Source organism: Sceloporus undulatus, chromosome 4 (assembly GCF_019175285.1).
Source record: "Sceloporus undulatus isolate JIND9_A2432 ecotype Alabama chromosome 4, SceUnd_v1.1, whole genome shotgun sequence".
Taxonomy (NCBI): domain Eukaryota; kingdom Metazoa; phylum Chordata; class Lepidosauria; order Squamata; family Phrynosomatidae; genus Sceloporus; species Sceloporus undulatus.
In genome coordinates this window covers 124,735,463-124,757,687 of record NC_056525.1, presented here as the reverse complement: position 1 = coordinate 124,757,687, position 22,225 = coordinate 124,735,463, and the positions used below count along the sequence as shown (strand labels likewise).

General features: G+C 43.2%; 1 pseudogene; it reads left to right on the top strand.

The window, feature by feature from the left end:
* Positions 1-4,637: 4,637 nt before the first annotated feature.
* Positions 4,638-4,763, top strand: LOC121930187 (annotated as a pseudogene).
* The last annotated feature ends 17,462 nt before the right edge of the window (positions 4,764-22,225 follow it).

Sequence of the window (22,225 nt, the reverse complement as noted above, 5' to 3'; positions counted from 1 at the left end):
GGGGGTATATGGGCCCTGCCTGTGTCTCCATAATGACCTACACTCAAGACCAACACAGGGCCCAAACAGACAGGCCAAAATAAAGCTGCTTTGGGTCACTTTGGAGGTATGCTGTTTAAATGACACACACATCTTAAGAGGCCAGAAGCTGCACCAAAGTTGTGCTCCAGTTCTTAGGACTGGAACATGGCTTTGGCACAGCTTCCAGCCTCCATCATGCCTCCAAAGTGACCTGAAGCAGCTTTATTTTAGCCTGTCTGTTTGGGCCCACACTTACTGTGGATTTATAACTATAAACTAGCACAGACATGTTATAAGCTCCAGCCCTGCTTCACCCTCTTCTCAGGGTCCTCACCTTCATGCTTCTCTGTCTTCTGAGGAGGCTTGTCACAGGCCAGGGCAAGGTGAACTGACCATCAATTGCCCCAGGGACTCATTTCCATTGTTGTCTTCTCAGCTTTCTCAGTGGAAGTAGGTAGGAATGGGTAGCTCTTTCTGGGCAGACCTCTCCACTTCTCTCTGGCTCATCCATGATAAGTCAGATGAACTGGGCTGCTGCTACTGAGGTGTTTGAATTGGGCTGGTGTCCTGAGGCTCTTGGGATTCTATGTTACTAGCTACTGCCACCACTCCCACTGTAATCCTCTTCCTCTCTCTTTCTATAATTCCAAACTTCATCCTGTCAATTGCACCTTGAACTTTGCTGCTGGACTTGCTGTCCCTTCCCGGCCTCTTGCATTCTCCCAGTCTGTCCTTTTCACCTGGCCTCAGTTCTCACCCATCCTCAACCATTTCAGGTCCCTGTCACTCCACCTGATTTTTTGTTTCTCATAGAATCATAGAGTTGGAAGAGGCCACAAGGGCCATCCAGTCCAACCCCATTTTCCCATGCAAGAAGGCACAATCAAAACACTCCGGACAGATGACCATCCAGCCTCTGTTTAAAAACCTCTAAAGGAGACCCACCACACCCCAAGGCAGTATAGTCTATGGTCGAACAGCTCTTACCACCAGGAATTGCTTCCTAATGTTAGGGTGGAACCTCTTTTCCTGTATTTAGCCTCCATTGCTCCAGTCTTTCTTTCTTTCTTTCTTTCTTTCTTTCTTTCTTTCTTTCTTCATTCATTCATTTATTTGGAGCAGCAGAAAACAAGCTTGCTCCATCCTCAATATGACATCCCTTCAAATATTTAATCAAGACTATCATATCGCCTCTTAACCATCTCTTCTCCAGACTAAACATACCCACCTCCCTAAGTCCCCCCCCCCTCCACCATAAGACATGGTTTCCAGACCCTTCACCATTTTGGTCACCCTCCTTTGGACATGCACCACCTTATGAACATCCTTTTTGAGTTGTGGTGCCCAGCACTGGACACAGTATTCCAAGTGAGGCCTGACCAAAGCAGAATTTACTTCCCTCGATCTAGACACTATACTTCTATTGATGCAGCCAAGAATGGCAATGGCTTTTTTGCTCCCTCATTCTGTCTTCCCTTGCATAGCTGCTGTTTATCCAGTGATTCAAAAGGTGTGGCAGTTATGCAGCAGATTTTGCTGACAACACAACTGGGTGTAGCTGCCCACTCCCACAATCCTCAGGCAGTCTGTTCTTCATTTTCCTTGTTGCCCCCATAAGTGCTAAGATTTATTTGCATCCCACCTTTTCTGCTGTGTAGCCCTCAGGGAAGCTTGGAACAGTTAATCAAATGTTATTCATTGCTCTGCCACATAAAACATTAGCCTTAACACTAAGACAAAAAAATACTATCTTTACCATTTGTTATCCCTAAAAATAATGTATGACAGATAATGATTTTACTAGGAGCACAATCTTTCCAAGCTCTGAACATGGTAAAGGAGAAGGCAAGATCAGGAGCCACCTTCCAGAGTTAGTCTGTGGGAACCTATATCACAAGGATATCAGGCAGCTATCTAATACTGACATTCTGCAAATCCAAATCATAAGGATGTGTACTTTCTTCTGAAAATCATGGTGGGCCAAGATCTTACATCATCAGACATAGTTCAGTTCAAACATATAGCCGTGTTAGTCTGTGGCATGTAAGAGACTAACTGAAAGAAAGAGGTTGGCAGCATGAGCTTTTGTAGACTTCAGTCTGCTTCCTAATGCATCTGAGGAAGTAGACTGGAGTCTAAGAAAGCTCATGCTGCCACCTTCTTTCTTTCAATTGGTCTCAAAGGTGCTACACAAACTCTCTATATAATATTTCAGTTCAGATTCATTTTTATTACAGTCATAGACCAGCACAGCATCACCAGACATAACTATGATGATGGAGCTTTATTGTCATACTTTAGGTCTAATGATCATAGTTATATCTGATGATTCCTCCCAAACCCTTCCAAAAAACCCCCCTACCTTTTCAACCTAGCAGCACCCCAACTGAAGGGTTTCTGAGGCCATGCAGATTGGGGGGCTGGGAATTGATTCTTTAGTGCTCTTTCCATTGTGGGGCATGTCAACAACAGGCAGCTGGAGAGGTATCTTGGGATCCTACTGTAACTACTTCTCTCAACATGGCCTGCAATTGACAGTTTGCTGCAGAAGTCATTTTCTTGCAACCTAATCTGCAGTGCCTCAGAAACTCTTCAGCTGGGGCACTGCAGCCCAAAAAGTTGGGGTTGGGGGGGTCATGTTTGGCCAAATGCTGAATATAAACATGAATTCCCAGCAGTTATAAAATTGTAAGTTCAGCTTATGAACTCATAACTACTGAATAGGATGGCAGCTGGTTCTTTCTAGCACTGATGTTTATAGAAATAAAAAATGGAAATATCTGGGAAGCTATTGCTTTTCTCATGTATAGCTCCGAACAATAATTTCATGCAGAAGCTCACCTCTGACAATTCTTCTTCTGAATTTTTCAAAAACAGATTTATTTATTCATTTGGGTTGACGGAGCCACAATATGTCTTTCCCCCTCCTACAATTGTGTCTGGTGGCTTTCCATGTCAAGAATGTGGCAAATCCACTCTGGATTTTATTCATCTTTTCTGATCATCCTCAAATAACAATAAAAATGGTGCAGTGCTTCTCTCCAGTTCTCCAAAGGAACCTAAAACAGAGAGATGCATCCCTCCAGACTCCTAAGTGTACCTACCCCTGCTTGAAAGGAGGTATCCAAGGTGCTGAAATCTATCCTCAAATATCCCAATATCCATCACCTTGGATAGCACCTATACAATCTGGAATAAAACCCAGAACAGATTTACCACTTCTTTGATGTGTTAGCTGCTATCTGCCACTACTCTCTCCTTCTGTAGTCTGAGAACAACATGCAGTTAGAGCTGAATGTTCTTTCTGATGGGGAAGAGGGAATCAAGCTGTCTGAAGATGCTCCTCTTACTGAAGGACAGGGTAGATTGGTCTTCTCCTTGCTTTCATGTTATTTCAGGGCACAGGGGGCTCCAGTTTCCCAGTGGCCCTAGGTCCTAGTTGGTGGTACAAGGCAGTATGTGTCCTCCTTTTGCTCTCCAGCCCCACAGTATTCTTACTGATGGCAATCTTCATTTTGCTTCTGACTGTCCCCCCCCCCCTTTCCTTTTTGTTTAATGTTTTGCTTCTACAAACTGGACAGGGCTGGCCCAAGGTATTTCACTACTAGATGGCAAGATGGTCAGCACATAGATGCACAAACGCACACGTCCCATACAAAAGCAATGCTGAACTGGAGGTTGAATTTTATATCACCAGTGGTGATGGGACAGTATCCCTCACTACAACTGAAGGAAGCCAGCTAAATTGTGGTACACGATAAAAAAACATGAAGCACACACACTTCTGTCCTCTAAGACAGATGAATAATTGGAACATTCAGGAGTACTGACCAGGCCCCAGGAATCTGCTTTTGTTGCCATTAACATGTGGTGGCTTACATGGCAGTGGAGCAGTGAATCTCCTCCCTATTTTAGTCTGAATTTTTAAAGAATTATCCAATGTGCCAAATCCTAAGCCAAAGTAGTTCCAGCACCTTGGTCAATTCTTTTTAAGTTCATTCTAAAATTCAGAGTAGATTCACTGCCCCACTGACATGGAAGGTATGAGCTACCACTGTCCATTCTTCCCTCCCCCCGAAAATCAGGTTCAGTTTGATCTGCTGTGATATCTCCAGTTCAAGGCTCCCAAAGAGCAGAGCTAGGAAAGAATCCCAGCCTGTAGACCCTGAAGATTCACTAGTAGATGGTTACTCAGAATGGGGCCAAATCCAGCAAGGTGGTCATCTTAGACTGAAGATATTGGGAAATGGAAACAAGGTGCTAGAAGAGATAACTGCATGTCGTGCAGGCCAGCTTGCCCTGCACCTCCTCAGTTGGGCTTCTGCCTCCAGGTGTAGTGGATGGTGTTTTGTTTTCCTTACCAGTGCTGAAGAATTATTCAGTCGCCATTCCAGTTGGATTTGGGAGGTTTCATCTTCACTCAGGTGGCCAAATGTCCTGGGCCTGCCCTCTTCAGAGTGCCCAAATAGCTATGCTGCATGTCTCAGTATATTTCAAGATGCTGCATATGCTTTGATTCCACAAAGATGCATTGCACCAGCAGACTATAGTACCAAAAAAGTGTACATTTGCTGGGTTTAGGGGCACAGGACTCCCATGAAAGTGGGAAAAACACAATCGCTTCTCGGCCTTTTGGCTGGGAAAGCACTCTTTAAAAGTATAATCTGTTCTTATCAGGTTAATATCTGATACGTCCTCTATTTGAGGACTATATATTAAATGGATTTTTGGTTAAAATAAAAAATAAAAAAGTGGGAAAAACACAAATAAAAAAACACATTTTTTTAAAACTTGAGAGAACACCTTTCTAGGAATTTTGAAGTCCTCTAGTGCAAATTCTGGTGAACGTTAACCATAGAGTTGCATTAGAGGGCCTAGAGATCCTAAGAGAATATATTAATCTACAAAAGGCAAAGCCACAAATATGGAGGGATGACTGTAGCATGTTGAGATTTCCCTCTCCCTTTTTAAGAGCAAGTTTTTAGCTCTCATAATTGTATGTCAAAGCATGGGGACAATGTATGTATAAATCACGAAAGGGACTGGCATAGGATCAGGGTGGATGGACAACTGAACATTTCTAGTGGCTAGAGATGGAATTCTAGGTGCTTGCATGTCTCCTTGCCCCTTATGCCTAGTACAACAAGAATGAATTATGTAAAACAGTGTAAATTGCAGAATAAATTATGTAAAATAAGACAAATTAGTCTGTTTTCTGAATATGCATAATTTATATAAGCTGCAGAATTCACCTTTCAGTGGCACAGAATTTTCACTGTTGTTGCTGCTTCTGCTGTTGTTTTATTGTTGTTAATGTGGCATATGCAGAGGCCTGATTCGAGTACTTACTTTTCAAGTCTCCTGTCTTTCAAGAGTGCTGTGATGAAGGCCCATTTTCCTTTTTTAATCTATTGTCAGCAGAAAGCACTTTCTCTATTTAGCTGATATGAACTCCATCATACATTATCTCCCTATCATCCTACTGAAAATCTATATTTCCCCCAAACCAATGCAGCTGAAAGTATCTTGCCGACTATTCACTGCTACATTTTGCTTCTTGTTTTCTTTATGGGGAATCTCAAAGATTTATAGGCAGAGTGATGAATTATAGAAAAGCATACACAAACATGTTTTACAGGCCTGTGTGCTGAGTATTGAAGACCCATGGACATCTGGAGGAATTATCTGCTGGAAATTAACACCGTTTGTCTTTTGCTTGATAGACTCTGGTGGATGAAATGAATTGTGGGAAGCAGCCATGTAATGGTTGTTTGCTCTTGTTTGTTAAACAAAAGCCCTTGACTCCATCCAATGGTAAGACGACTGTTAGGTAAGTGGACTGGGCAGATCTTTCTTGTGTGCTTTGGATTTGAATCAATGGGCAACAAAAGCAGTGCTTTTTCCATTTCAGGAAAAATCATAATAATTCTCTGTGTATTTTAGTTGAGGGAGGTCTATGGGATAGAGACGACACAGATATTGCCGATCACTGCAACAACTTCATCACCATCTATGTTTGTTATTGATAGAGACGACACAACTGTTTAGCAACTATTATCATATCTTAAACTTTCCTTATTCACATAATATTCCCATATGGTTCCTAGGGCTGGATATAGGGGTGACTCCAAAAAGCAGGATAGAAGGGACAATTTTCAAATCGCTAAGATCTTGCATCAGAAGATGCCTGTTTGAAATGTAAGCTCACCATTTGTCCTGCTCTCCCACTGCACTAGCAGGACGAGTGTCTGAAGTTCAAATGCTGAAGGAATAAGCAGTATCCAATAACAAACAATCCAGGGCCAGAAGTTGTAACTCGAAGCAAAGTTGACATACTGACTTGGCTGTGGTTGGAGGTAGCAGCTCCTAGCTCTATATACCTTCTGCTTCTGTCTCTGGGGCTCAGCAAACAGGAAGAGGAAATCAGGCATTTTTGTGGGATTTATGAGACACTCTGAGAGTATCCTCTCTCAGACAACCTATGATACTTTCCTGTCCTTCGAAAATTATGACAGGACTCTGGATCAGGTATGCGATATGGCTGAGTTGGGCAAAAAGGAGTGAGATAAAATCCACTTTCACCCATTCAAGCCTGTGCCCAGCCCGTGTCCGGATCAGGTGAAAATACACATGCGATAATCTCCTCAGGGGAAAGCATGAACAGCTGTGCTGCTACATATATACAATGACAAACATAGATGGTGATGAAGTTGTTGCAGTGATCGGCAATATCTGAGCCATATATATTTGCCAGATTAACTACATAGTAAATTCAAGCTGATTTCTCTCTTGGAAGAGAAGAAACACCAGTCTGAGACTCGTGTATCTACACAAAGGATGAAGGTTTTCTGGAAAGAGTGAAGCAGAGTTTCATGGAAGACCAAGAAATGGGAGGGGGGCCCTCTAGAGAGGAAGATGGTTCCCAAATGCAGGAGGGAGATACTTGGAGCAATGTGATACACAGACGCAGAATGATCAAGAACTTTATTTCAAGTTTAGAACTACAGTCGGCCCTTCATATCCACCAATTTTTATCCATGGATTCAAGCATTCACAGTTGGAAAATATTCCAAAAACGTCTACATTCTGAAAAGCACAACTTGATTTTGCCATTTTATATAAGGGTCACCATTTCACTACCCGTTGTATTTAATGGGACTTGAACATCCACAGATTTTGGCATCCACAGGAGGTCTTGGAACCAAATCTCAGTGGATACTAAGGACCCCACTGTACAGAATCAATTTACAAGCTTTCTCCTAAATCAGCAGTTATGAGCCACAGGGATAGAGACAGGGGCAAGAGCCTAACAACTCTGAAGGCAAGGAGGTGAACCTGGAAGTTTCTATATATGGAAAATCTGCTATCAATTCCCAGAGGAGGAAGAGCTATGTGGTAGACGTAGGTGATCCTTTGTTGTGAGGAACAGACATAGTAATGCATGGGCTTGATAGGATGTCTCAGCAGGTGTACTGTCTCTCAGGTGGTGATGATCCATGATTTAACAGAGAGGTTGACAAGACTCATCAAACCCACTGACCATTACCCCTTCCTTCTGAGCCACACTGGAAAAATAAGGCACAGGGTGTAACCTATTGTAACCTATAGGGTATAGCATATATGGTATAAGATGTAAGAAAGAAGGCTATATGTATTAGCATGTGTGTGTACTGTACATATTATTATGAACATAGTGGGCAAAAATGCCTCCTCAAATGTAAATAAGATAAGGGAAGAGAATGCTGGTGCTGCTTACAGAGTACTGTAAAATGTGACTGAGAATAACCTCTTAGTAGATGTGACTAAGAATAAATCTCCTTGCAGGTACGCTGGCTCATTCAATTAGAATGTGCTGTATGTAGGATGGCATGCTACCAAAGACTCTTACTATAGTATATGTGATTATGTCTAAGATCTCTATTTTGATTGGCTACCATAAAGGTAGAAATCATCAGCATCTTTGTTTGGATTTATATTGATTGGACAACTGATTGCTTGGGTGAGGCTATGTTCAAGGAGATTAACCTTTGTACACCTGTGTATTCACAGACGCTTGTTTAGACATGCATAGTCCGCAACAGATAAGATTGTATTCCTTGATGGAAAGATGGTTATGGAGATGGTACAAGGAACAGAATTCTGTACAAGTGAAAGTCTTTATGAAATGTCTGTATAATGTTTAACAGACACTATGGAAATATGAGAGAACATCATGATGATGATGATGGTGATGAATGGCGAAGTTATAATCTTTAAGAGGGTAATGTTCCTATATGTGTTAACTAGTAAAAAGCCTGTTAAAGAGATGATGACAGATAAAGATTCAGTCCTTAAGAAAGTGTAACTTCTTAATGGCCATATGATGTATTGAAATGAAATGCATGATGCCATACTTGCAGTGTGGTGTTATGTTATGCAAACTCATCACCGAGACAGTAACATGTCTGTGTTTCTCCCTAAGACAAATCTATGTCTGTACATTTGAGAATGCATAAAATAAACAGCCTAAAAGATTACCAAAGAGCCTGCTCATTATCCCATATAAATATCTCGATATCCCAATAATTAAGAATACTTAAGCGGAGTGCTGGTTGTCTGGTCTTAACCACTATCATGAATTGCACATTCAGGTGGCCAGATGTAATCCAGATTTGCTGACAAGTAGCAAAAACCCTCATTCCCTCAGTCTAAAGAAATAGGGATGGGAGCCCTGATTGTTTCAAGGCAGAAGTACCAGTTCCGATTTTAGTGGAGGCAACAAGATTATCTGATTTTGTGTATATTCAAGATTATTTGTGGGTGGAGGAATAGTGCAGTTCTGATCATTTATTGTGATTATTTACAGTGCAATATAACATGACTATTCAAATATTTAGATATAGATTATTCAGATTATGCATGTGACAATTCAGATGTATATCCAATGAATTTAACAAACATGCCCCCCTCCCACAAAGTGAGTGTAGTATTGCAGACTTATATATCATACTAACTATAGCAGGTCAACAAGAGTCAAAACTATCAATCCTTTTCATAGGCTATGGGATTTGTGCCTTCACTGAGCATAGCTAGGACATAAACTCAATCAGCAGTTTAAAGTAAAACCACCATCTCAAAATCCCCCTTCAATAGAAGCAACTGCTCTTCTTTGCATACAGACGACCTAAAAGAAGTTAGAGGGTCTGAGGTTACTGAAACACACAGGTAGGAAGGTCTGTTTTTCTAATAGCAGGATTTTCTTTCCTTGAGTTGTACTAAGGAGCTCCGGTAGCACAGTGGTTAAATGCCACTCACATCCATGGGGTAGTGATTTGAATCCCAGACAGGGCTCCAGGGTCCATTCAGCTCTCCATCCTTTCATAGATCAGTAAAATGAGTACCCAGCTTGTTGAGGGCAACTGGCTTACCCATTGTAAACCACTTAGGGAGTGCTAGCTCATTGATAAGTGGTATAGAAATGTACTTGCTATTGCTATTCTTAGATCAGAAGCAGAGGCAACGGAGGAAAAGAACTGTACCCCTATAATTTGAAAGTAGGACCATGTAAACTCAACATGCAAATTTCCCCAAAGAAACACTTTGCCAAAGGGGAAAAAAACAACTATTCAAGCAGCTTTGAATTATACCATTCTCCCTGCTGCAACCACCTGCTATTTGGGCTCCATTTTTCCTGGCAGCTATTTCTATCTGGATTAGTCTCCTGGGTGATCCCATCTAATCAGAGATCAGATAAAGCAACAGTGAAAAACTATTTTGAAGGGGTAAACCCACTACTTTCCTACTCAGCCCTGTGGGCCAAATAATATCAGGCGGGTTACAGATGGGCAAAAAGGGATGTACTCATGACGTCATGAAGGTAGAGCCTTCAGACGGGCCTTACCTGAATGCCGCCATGAACACGCCCCCCGCACGCCCCAAGCGGGAAGAAGCGGCATTAAAAAGGTGCTGCTTTTTTCCGCTTCTTTTCTGTTTGATGCGTACCTGCGCAGCTCCGTCTGTAAGCTGCTGCACTGATACGTCAGAATTGCTACACCGCAAATATAAGTTGCCGGTTTAAAAGCTCCATGTCAGCTGCGTCGCATAATGGGTCGGGTTCCCGGGTCATGCGTGGTTTGCAGTCAAGCTTTAATTGCAACGTCCACTGCCATGCAGCTGTGGAAGCTGAGGCACAGCTGCGGCGCATTTTAAGCCTCGTAACCCTAACCCTAGAGCCACTTGTGTGCATGCGTTGCTAGAATCGCGGGAAGTTGTAAGTTTTGCCGGCGGATGTTTTGGTTGTAGAAAGTGAAAAGGGAAAGTTTGGGATTTAAAGTGACCCCCTACACACATTCCTGCGCCATTTTCACCTGGGAACGGGCACAGTTCGGCTGCTCCTGGCACAGCTGTGTGGCGGCTCCCCTTTGCCACCAGGCAGGATGGCTCAGCCATCCAGCAGCACCCCGAAAAAAGGCAAAGGGACGTCTTGGTCTCATACTGAGACGGCTGACCTCATAGCTATATGGTCCCAGCCAAACATTTTGCAGAAACTGGAGCAGTCCTACCTGAATGCTGACACATATCGAGAAGTGGAAGAAGCCATGAGAGCTGCTGCACCGGTACACCAGAATTGCTACGCCGCTACTTTAAGTTGCCCATTTAAAAGCTCCGTGTCTGCTGCGTCGCATAATGGGTCGGGGTCCGGGACATGCGTGGTATGCAGTCAGGCTTTAATTGCAACGTCCGCTGCCATGCAGCTGTGGAAGCTGAGGCACAGCTGCGGCGCATTTTAAGCCTCGTAACCCTAACCCTAACCCCAACCCTAACCCTAGAGCAACATGTACGCATGCGCTGCTTGGAAAGTTTGGACTTTAAAGTGCACCCCTACACACATTCCTGTGCCATTTTCACCTAACAATAAAAAACGCTAAAACTGTAAATATTGACATATATACAAAGGAGGTGATGGGAGATGGCAGGGGGACAGCGGTGGCAGCGGAGACAGCTGTGGCTGCGCATTGCAGATTCAGCAGGAGTGCGGGGACCAAAGGAGAGGAGGCATCCATGATGCTGGTGACACTGGCAAAGTGCAAGCGGACAAGGATGCCAACACCAGCTGATCACCAGCTGGCAGGAGACCACCATTGTTTTTGGGCAGAGCGGGGGGGGAGTTTTAAAGGGGCTTGGGCACTTTAAATGTGCCCATAGGCTTTCTGCCGCCGCTGCTTAGCGCTGCGCACCTGCGCATTCGCCAACCGGCAAAGGAAAAAAAAAGCCGCGGTTTGGGCCGCCCATGCGGAAGCTGCCTCTCTATTTGCAGCGTCCTCCAAGGCGGCGGTTTGGAAACTCCGGGTCCGAAACGGACCCAGGTGAGACGTCTTCACTGCCCCCCGTGTGGAAGCTCCAACACCTGAAGCACGCCCCCGGGGCGGGCCGTCTGGAGGCTCCACATTCAGCTAAATACACCTCCAAGACGTCCTCCCCTGCCCGTCTGTATCCCGCCATCAGATTAATAGGAAATATCTTGTATAGCTTCTTAATTAAGAAGCAAGAGGAGGAAGAGGGTAGAGGGTCTGTAAGAAGAGGGCAAAGTTGCCTCCTCCACAGGTTGGATTCAGGCCACCTTGTGTCCAGACTAGACCAACATGCTAAAGGTCCCCAGAACATATGAAATCCATTGGAAAAGAAGCTGATTTTAATGCAGAAGCAAATATTCTTTCACAAAAGGTGCTCAGAAATGTCAGAGAAAGAACACTTTCTAGGGAAAGTTGAAAATTATGTCATAAAAAGTGCTTAGATTCAGACAAGTTTCTGTCCTGGCTTCAGTGCTTCAATCCTAGCTTATCTGAAACCATTTCCCAAGAGAGCCATCACAACAATCTTTGATTTAAACAAGCCAAGACAGAAGTACTGAGGCCAGTCATGTTAGCAAAAGAAAGGGGGAACAAAAAAAAAAAGGAGAAATGGAGAACAAGGCGCATAATGGCACATGGCTCACTCTCAGGTGAATAAATCTAAGATTTAGTAGGTTAATTTTGGCTAAGATCTGTTTTGAATGCATGGAAATTTTTGGACATCTCAGGTCAAAGATCAAAAGAGTATGTTAGCTGTTGTTGTCTCAGAGCTTGGAAATACTATCTTTTAGAACACAGTTCCCTGAATCTCTCAGCTGCAGTCTCAAAAAGTAACTTTTCTAAATTCTGAACTATCTTCCTCCCAAGAACAATAATATAAGACCTTCTATTATTGCTGCAACCTGTCATCTTTATTCCAGAATTGTCACTGTTGGATATGTGCAGAACTTCAGAAACCTGAAGGCAAATGCCATGGAATGTCAAACCATGTGCTAATACGCTTAGCCAAAGCACTGTCTATTGATCCTGATGGTCTGGAATTGCACTTCAAAAGGCCTAGGTGACATTTCCAAGGAGAGACAAAATACTTTCAAGTCAATTAGAGGCATCAGAGGATTCGTGCAAGTGGGACATGTTCACCTTAAAGGAATATCAACAGAGGATAGAAAATGAATTAAGCACTTTTTATATGCAGGGGAACAAATCTCTTAATGGCCCAGAACATCAGAGAGGACACCTGGGGTCTCCAGAAACATACTGGGAGCATCTGGATAAGGAAGATTTGTCACTGATGACAGTGTTATTGATGAAATCTCTACATGCTTCTCCTGCAGTGCAGTGTTGTGCTGTCTGATCCACAGGAACAAATGCACTATCCTGGAGTGTGGGGTGTGAGGGGGGTGATGCTACTTTTAGAAATGGGGATGTTGGAGCACAGATATGGCTCTAAACCATGGTGGGTGCATTGATCTGGAAGCTCTTTCCTTCCATCTGGCATGCATGGCTGGGGTTTGTATCTGTGTGTGTGGGTTTATCTGTAATCTATGTTGTGCACCTGCTTGAAATAATTTTCATCTGTTCTTACTTCATTCAGTGTCACTTCTTAAGTTCCATGTCACCAAAGCAATGAATCCATTCCAGGTTTTAGCCCAAAGTTAAAGGAGCTCTCCAAGGTACTGAACCTATTTTGAGGAGGGAACTGCTTAGCTTGGACTAAAACATGAAGCAGATTAACTATTTCACTGACATGGATGCCAACAGATACACTGACTTTATCCCAACCAGTTGAGCTACAATTTAGGGCACAAATTAAGCCTTGAAAGTAGAACTGTTTCTCTGAATAAAGGAGGCTATGTTGATGATGACAATGTATTTGTGGTCAGAAATCTTTCATGGATCTCCCCAAAATGTCCACCTTCTTTGAAAAACAGCCACATTTGACAAGAAATGACAAAGATGGAGATATAGGGCCAGAGCAGACAGGCAAGAAAGAGCGGCTTGAGTCCACTCTGGCTGCAACCATCTTGGATCCACACCAACCACATGGCCTGCTCTGAAAGCAGGCCAGAGCCATTGGCCCCAACCCATGCCACCAGGAACCAGCTCCTTTTTGCTCTAGTCCAAAGGACCAGAGTGCAGCGTTGGAGCACCTTCAGGTCTTGTTGGAAGCATGCGTTGTCTGAACGCCACACCTCCAAAGCAGCCGGAAGCCCCTTTTTTTGGCCCATCTATTCTGGGTCCCATTCTCTGAACCATCTGGATTCTGGCTTTATCTCTTTTCCAACATTGCAGGCTCTGTACAGAGAACATGGTGGAATATCAAAGCACAGTCCCTGGTGACAGAAACATGGCATGGCCACAGTTATTCACCCTGGTATGAGTTGGAATATCATAGGTGCTCAGAGAGAGATTAGAGTTTTTTTACTAGAAGAGGAATTGGGAATTCTAGGGAAATGTAACTTTTCCAGGATGATTGGCAATGGAAAACATATCAGTCCAAGTATGACAAGGAAACAGGGGTGAGTCTGGAGAGTCTAACCACATTTCACATTTCCCGGAACACAATGCCCCATTGTGGACACCAGTTTGATGGCCAAAAATGATGCTATGTCACTCCTGGGCTTTGTCTGCACTGGCCAGGATACTCCCGGAGCAGCATAGAGTTATCCTGGCCCCACAGCTGCCTTGTTTTCCCCATGTAATCTTGGTCTACATCCCCACACCATGGCAGCTGTCCGCATGGGCATCCTTCTGGACCACCTGGTGTGTCTGCTGCTCCCACTGCCTCCACCACCATAGGTTGCTCACTTCTGAGGTCAGAATGAGGCACCCAGTGAGAACTACCTAAGAACTGGAGATTGGGGTGGCAGGTGACCCAGCAGGACACCCATGCAGACAGTTACAATGGTGTGGGGACAGACAGCTCTAGAACTTCCTGGAAGATCCAGAGGAAAAGGTGAGGGTGTGTTTGTTTTTTACTCAGTTGTAACCTTATTATGCCCTGGTCCTGGTGCAGGAGATGTGGAACATCATCTGAACTGCCTGAACCAGAACCAGGGCTTAGACCATGCATCATCATCCAAACAGGATGATGCCATAAAGGAGAAGGCAGCAAACAGGCCATTTGGCCCGTGCAAGCAAGGCCCTGACCAGTGTTTGGTGTGATTCAAACCAGGATTTCCCCCCTGCCATTTCAGGGTGGGATGCCCCTGCAACAGCATTTTAAATCTTAAAAAGATGAGTGAATATTTGCTGTTGTACCACACTGGGCCACCAAAGGGCTACACATATGTTCTAAAAAAAACCTTAACCCTGCTGTATCTGTTAATGCAATAATGTATGGCATTGTGTACTTCTCAGTAGTGCTTAGAGTGAGAGGAAATGTCAAATGCTTACTTCTAGCTGTATTTACTTACTGAATCTATTTACTGTTTTTCTAGCCACTGTAGATTTTTTCCTTTAGTGCATTACTTCTAATAGAACCATTTCATGAGGAATGCAAGCTACGTTTCTTCATCACTCAAGAGAATTTAGGGCTGAGAGAAGGGAATGTGTGGGCATATTATTCTTACAGGTCTATTTAGCTATAATTTCTGGAGGGCCGCAAGAGTAAAAAAGCATTCAGAATGAGGAAGGAAGGAAGGAAGGAAGGAAGGAAGGAAGGAAGGAAGGAAGGAAGGAGAGTAAACACTGTACTGAACAAACTAGTAGGTGGAATCAGGTGTGCAGTAAAGGATTCATGATTTTTGTGACAAGCCCACAAAGGAGGGCTGCTTATTTTTGTGAAAGAGGGTGAAAGCAGACTATGAGATAACATCAATCAGACTTGTTAACTAGAATCCATGAGGGGTGGAAAGACTCAGAATCAACAAAGTGGAAAAGCAGAACACATGGAGTAGGATGCACACATACAGAAGGAAAAGAAGCATGATTTGGACCACAACTGTCAGGATTTCCCAGCTAGCATCACCTGTGTCCAGTGTTATAGTCCTAAAAAATGTTCCAGGCTGGACAAATGGAACTGTTTTATTCTGAGTATGACTACTGGTTTATCTAGTGCACTACCTTCCCTTATTATTGTCAGTGAGTGTCCAAGGTATTAGGGACAGATCTTCCATATTCTTGCTAGCCAAGATCCTTTCAACTGGAGGTACCATTGACCCTGGACCTTGCAGCTTCACAGCTATATTATTTGGCCCAACACTGAGTTATGAGAGCTCTCGTTGTTTTGGTGTGGCCCTAACAATAGTCCCACGAGATACCCATGTAACATTATTTCCATATTACTGACAGGGGGGTATTACCCAAAGAACGGGGGGACAGGGACACTGCCAACTGGAGCTTCCCAACTTCAAATGTTGGGAAATTATTTTAGGGAAGCACCAATATATAGCAAACATCAATGCTAAGTGGGAGGATTCTAGGTCTTGGATTAATTAAGGGTTTTTTTATTTATTTAAAAAATATGCAGAGTTCAATCACAAACACAAACATAGCATAGAAAGCTAACCAAAATGGAAGTAGGGAAAGGGGATAGTGAAATTTTAGGTGTTGCAGTGGGTTTTTAATTACCTGTGCGATGAGAAAACTGTAGGAAGCTGGAGTGACTCAGACTGGGAGGTTCAAGGGTGAAATGGAACATACAGAGTGTGGGGTGTGTGCCAGCTGTGTGCACAGAGGTTAGGTTTTGAAACCATATTTACAGTGGTGCCTCGGGTTACGAAATTAATTCGTTCCGCGGCTAATTTCGTAACCCGAAAAACCTTCGTAACCCGAATTGCCATAGGCGCTAATGGGGAAAAAAGCCGCGGCTCTGCCGCGGCTCCATTTAAAACAGTGCCGGAGTTTTTTCGTAACCCGAAAAAACTTTCATAACCCGAAACAATAAATCCCTATGGGATTTTTTCGTATCCCGAAAAATTCGTAACCTGGGTATTTCGTATCCCGAGGTACCACTGTATACTTTAAACTAGCCCTAGGTGATGGGCTATCTATCCGGGCAAGATAGATTGAATGACGTGTCCCAGGAATTGACAATGGGATTCTGGACTGGTTGATGGTTTTAACTTTACAGTCGCCCCTCCTTTTTTGCAGGGATCTGTTCCGGACCCCCTCGTGAAAATGGAGTTTCGCTTACATTCAAGCCCCATTGACTTGAATATAGGTGTGTGGCCGTGGGAAGGCTGATATAAACATGAAAGAAACATTGTACTCATATGAACATGAGTTTTGTGCATTGTTTCTATACCCACATGCAGATCTGTGAGCACAAGGCATTTTTATACTCTGAAATTCATATACTGTACTCTATTAAAGCACTCATTGGAGGTTGTTCCCCCTCCTCTCTCTCTGCCTCTCTTTCTCTCTGTTTAGATGAAGGCTGCAATAGTTCTGTTTGAGGCTAAATAACATCACTCCACAATTCTAGGCTGCCAAGAACAATGTTAAATGCTCACCTTTTATTTACACAAAATGAATGTGTTTATTGTTTATTGGGCTACAGTTCGCCATTTACACTTATCTTTTCTGGGCAACTGAGACCATTCACACAATACAAGTATGAATTGCTTTCATCCTACAGAAGTCTGGGACTTGTAGTTTGGTGTGCCAGTAGACTTCTCTGGCAGAGAATTCCAAGCACCTCTTGATCTGATAAAAGCAAGCTTGACCCACTGCTACTGTTAGGATCATGTATTCAGATTCCAAGTCAGCCATTCTATACCCTGAGATAGCATAAAGCTAGTCGTATTTTTCTTTTCCTGGTACCAGCCCTACCTCTTTTTATGCTGTTCTTTAATGACTCAAACCAGATCTTTCCAAGGCAGCAATATGGTTACAGCCAGATATGTTCTACTGAGTGTGTAAATCACAGGGTCCCCTGCCACATGTTCTGATAACACAGTGTTTCTCCTTCAGTCACACATCACCTGCTACAGCCACTGCCTTCGGCCCCAGGATTAGTTCTGATATGTCTTCTTTCTGAAGATGTACATAAAAAGGCACATCTCAGGACTGATTCTCACAATCCCCCCCAAAAAAAGTAACAGGTCTGTTTCAGGCAGAGCTTACTTTTTGGAAAGCTTACATTTTAGACCGTGGCCAGGACCCTTTAGAAATCCTTTGTTAGATTATGGCCAGAGATGTTGGTAGCATACTTATTTTTCCCCATTGTTGCACAAGAAGGTAGCCAGTACCTACTTACAGCACATCTCTACCACCCTGACCTGAACAGCAGCTAAATGGCTGAGCAGTACAGTGGCAGAGCATAAAAACTAGTTCAAGTGTATACTCAAAATTTTGAGACCACTTTAACATATTTGGAAGTTGTGTCACAATCTCTGAATTAGGGGCCCCTACTGTGAGTACCTCTATTTTGTCTGGATTCAGTTTTAGTCCGTTTTTCCTCATTTAGTCCATTACTGCTTTAAGACATTCATTGAGAGGAAAGATGCCATCTGTAGTCAAAGCTCATTTTGAACTATCAATAGATCTTTGTATGTTATCCAATTTCCTTTCATTAGGGGATTAATTCTAAATAAAGCTTCATGTGGAGTCTTTTTAAACATATCCTATTCCTGTATTTTTTCCATACCTGTAAGAGCGAGTTTCTTATATACTGATTATTAAAATCATGATTCACTTTCTCTTTGTTGTAAAACATATAGGCATACCAGCCAAATCTTAGGGCAGCCCCTACCATCTTCAACAATTCATTATCTTTTAGTTATCTCTTAAACAAAATAAACAACATGCTTCACAGTACACCTTGAGTTTTGGCAAAGCTAGGCATCCTCTTCCATAGAATCACAGAGTTGGGGGAGACCACAAGGGGGCCATCCAGTCTAACCCCCTGCCATGCAGGAACTCAAAATCAAAGCATACCCGACAGATGGCCATTCAGCCTTTGTTTAAAAACCTCCAAAGAAGGAGATTCCACCACTCTCTGAGGGAGTGTGGTCCACTGTCGAACAGTTCTCACTGCCAGGAATTTCCTCCTAATGTTGATGTGGAATCTCTTTTCCTGTAGCTTGCATTCATTTTTTTTAGTCTGTAACCCTGCTTCAATCCACTGGGTGAGGTGGGGAAACATAAATTTTACTATTGTTGTTGTTGTTGTTCCAGAGCCCATTCTCTGGAGCAGCAGAAAACAAGCTCCTCAGTATGACACCCCTTCAAATACTTAAACAGGGCTATCATATCACCTCTTAACTATCTCTTCTCCAGGCTAAACATACCCAACCCCCTATGTATTTCTTCATAGGGCATAGTTTCCAGATCCTTCATCATTTTTGCCGCTCCAGCTTCTCAACATCCTTTTTGAACTGTGGTGCCCAGAACTGGACACAGCATTCCAAGTGAGGCATGACCAAAGCAGAATAGAGTGGCACTATTACTTCCCTTGATCTAGACACTATACTTCTGTTGATGCAGCCTAGAGTCATATTGGCCTTTTTAGCTACCACACACTGTTGATTCATAGAATCATAGAATCATAGAGTTGGAAGAGACCACAAGGGCCATCCAGTCCAACCCCTTGCCATGCAGGAAATCCAAATCAAAGCATCCCTGGCAGATGGCCATCTAGCCTCTGCTTAAAGACCTCCAAGGAGGGAGACTCCACTACACTCCGAGGGAGTGTGTTCCACTGTCGAACAGCCCTTACTGTCAGGAAGTTCCTCCTAATGTTGAGGTGGAATGTCTTTTCCTGTAGCTTGCATCCATTGTTCCGGGTCCTGTTCTCTGGAGCAGCAGAAAACAAGCTTGCTCCCTCCTCAATATGACATCCTTTCAAATATTTAAACAGGGCTATCATATCATCTCTTAACCTTCTCTTCTCCAGGCTAAACATCCCCAGCTCCCTGAGTCGTTCCTCATAGGACATGGTTTCCAGACCTTTCACCATTTTAGTCGCCCTCCTTTGGACACGCTCCAGTTTCTCAATGTCCTTTTTGAATTGTGGTGCCCAGAACTGGACACAATATTCTAGGTGCGGCCTGACCAGAGCAGAATACAGTGGCACTATTACTTCTCTTGATCTAGACATTATACTTTTATTGATGCAGCCTAAAATCACATTGGCCTTTTTAGCTGCTGCATCGCACTGTTCACTATGTTCAACTTGTGGTCACTCCTCTCCAGGATGAAAAAGTGCCATTGTTGAGCACCCTTTGGGTTCGGCCGGTCAACCAGTTACAAATCCATGTAACAGTTACTTTGTCTAGTCCACATTTTACAAGCTTGTTTGCAAGAATGTCATGGGGAACCCTGTCAAAAGGCCTTACTGAAATCATGTTCCCTTTCACACATAATCTCATACAGCCAGGTGTCCCCCATCCTATATCTATGCATGCCATTTCCTTCCCCCCCCCCCCCAAAGTGCAGTGCCTTACATTTCTCCATGTTGAAATTTATTTTGTTAGCTTCGCCCCAGCTTTCTGATCTATTAAGGTCATTTTGAATGTTCATCCTATCCTCTGGGATATTTGCTATTCCTCCTAATTTGGTGTTATTTGCAAATTTGATGAGCATGCCCCCTATTCTTTCATCTAAGTCATTGATAAAGATGTTGAATACCAGTGGGCCCAGGACAGAACACTGATCACATCTCTCCAGGATAAAGAGCAGCCATTGCTGAGTACCCTTTATTTCCGGTGGGTCGACCAATTACTAATCCACTTAACAGTTGTATTGTCTAGCCCATATTTTACTATCTTGTTTGTAAGAATATCATGGGGACTTTGTCAAAAGCCTCACTGAAATCAAGATATGCTATGTCTACCACATTCTCTTGATCTACCAAGAAGGTAATTTTATTAAAAAAAGAGAGAGAGATCAGATTAGTCTGGCACGACTTATTTTTGGGAAACTCATGTTGACTTTTAGTGATCAGGGCATTCCCTTCTAAATGTTCACAGACTCTCTGTTTAATTATCTGTTCTAGAATCTTTCCTGGTATAGATGTCAGACTAACTGGACGATAGTTGTTGGGATCCTCTTTTTCCCCCTTTTTGAAGATGGGGACAATGCTTGCCGTCCTCCAGTCTGCTGTCCCTGCTATCCTGCAAATATTTTAATTTTATTCTTGGTTTTCTTGCATTACCATAAAGATGAGTTGGCATGTCCTCAGCTTCTTCCTTTTTAAATTCTGGGTTTCTTTTTTTAAAAAAAGAAATCTGGACATTCTCTACAGGTCATGTTAATGTACAGTTTCATAAGCAGCTCGACCTTCACAATGCTGTCACTCAGCCTGTTTCTGTCTTTCATTGGGGACTGGAGGGGAGGTTCACAGTAAACATTTGCCATGAGAATGGAAAATACAAAACAGTCCAGTTTCTTCAATTGGCTGCCACTGTCCTCTAGCATTCACTTCTGTTCTATGTTCTGCTCTTCCCTTATTTGTTGTAAACTACAGCCTTCATCCTATGACTTGTCACTGTCAATCTCATTTTGTTGTAGCAAAAGCCTGTTAATCTCATTTCACATATCTATGAAGTGGGAACACTGGCATTTTTTTAAAAGTGATATTTCAGCATCATAGAATTTCTACAGGTGTTCAGTGCACTCTGTCAGAGTATTAGAGTCCTCTTCTCTGAATTATCTGTTGTCATCTATCGGCTGATAGGCTGGCTGGTCTTCCTTAGAATTGGTCCCCTCTTGTCTTCAGTTTTGAATTGAGTTGTTCCATGACCCATAGAAGCCTGTCTAGATGAGACTGTTAAATCCCAGTTTCTTTACAGCATCTTGAAAGATAACCAGCAGTTTTCACCTTCAAAAACAACATAGAATGCCTGTATTTTCCCTCTCTGTTTATTCCACAGCTGAAAAGGCGACAAGGGGATGAGTATGACTTTGGAAATTACTGGAGGAGAAAATCTCTCTTTGTCTTCCCCTCTTTCATTCTGATTCCAGGCTCTTTTGGGGTAGAAAAAAACAAAACAAAAAACTGGGGGCGAGAGACAACTGGACACACAGGCGGGTTACAGATCACCGCTTTGCGGCGGTCTGCCACCGCCGCCGTTTGCTCCGTGCGGGAGCCGCAGCAGCCACACCACGCGGCTCCTGCACGGACCGAAAAAGAAGCTCCAAAATGGAGCTTCTTCAAGCGGCGCCTCTATGACGTCGCGAGGTGTCAAGGGCGGACTCACGACGTCATAGACGCCGCACAGCGTCCGATACGTAAATATGGCGGCGGCTGTGTGGAACGGCCGCCGCCATATTGTACGTACAGAATACGTACTAAGGTTAGGGGTGTGTGGAAGCACCGCCCCTTCCTAACCCTAGTACGTATTCATTACGTACTAAATGGCGGTGTGTAACCCGCCTCCATGTGAATTTTGAGCCGAAGTTAAACTGATTCATTCTTTTATTCTCACGTAAACTCACACCTAGAAAAGTGATGCCACCATTTATGCTTAGGTGACAATGATTCTCCCTGTCCTGTAGACCCAAATGTGATTGAAAGAAGCATGGCACCAAGACTTTAAAAACAGAATGATGTGGGTGAAAAGTGTGTGCCTGCTGGGGGGAAACGGGTTATCTCTCCACTCTTGACAAGTCTCATGTATAAGAACTTGTGAGTTGTCAATTATTAACTACTGTCAATTAATAAGTAACATGATATGCCAGCTATCTAAAATATCATATCCTAGTAAACTCATCTGCATGTCAACTAACATATAACCATCATATATATGATATGGGACTCAAGCACTGGATGTCAAATGAAGATATCAAAGATCTTGTTAATATTCAACATATATTCAAATTCTTCTAAAGTACTTGTCCTCAAAATCTGCAGAAAAGACCTGGAGGAGGAAAGCAAATTGGAATCTTTTTCAGTCCACTACCTCCATATGCTTAAAAAGCGCATAGCA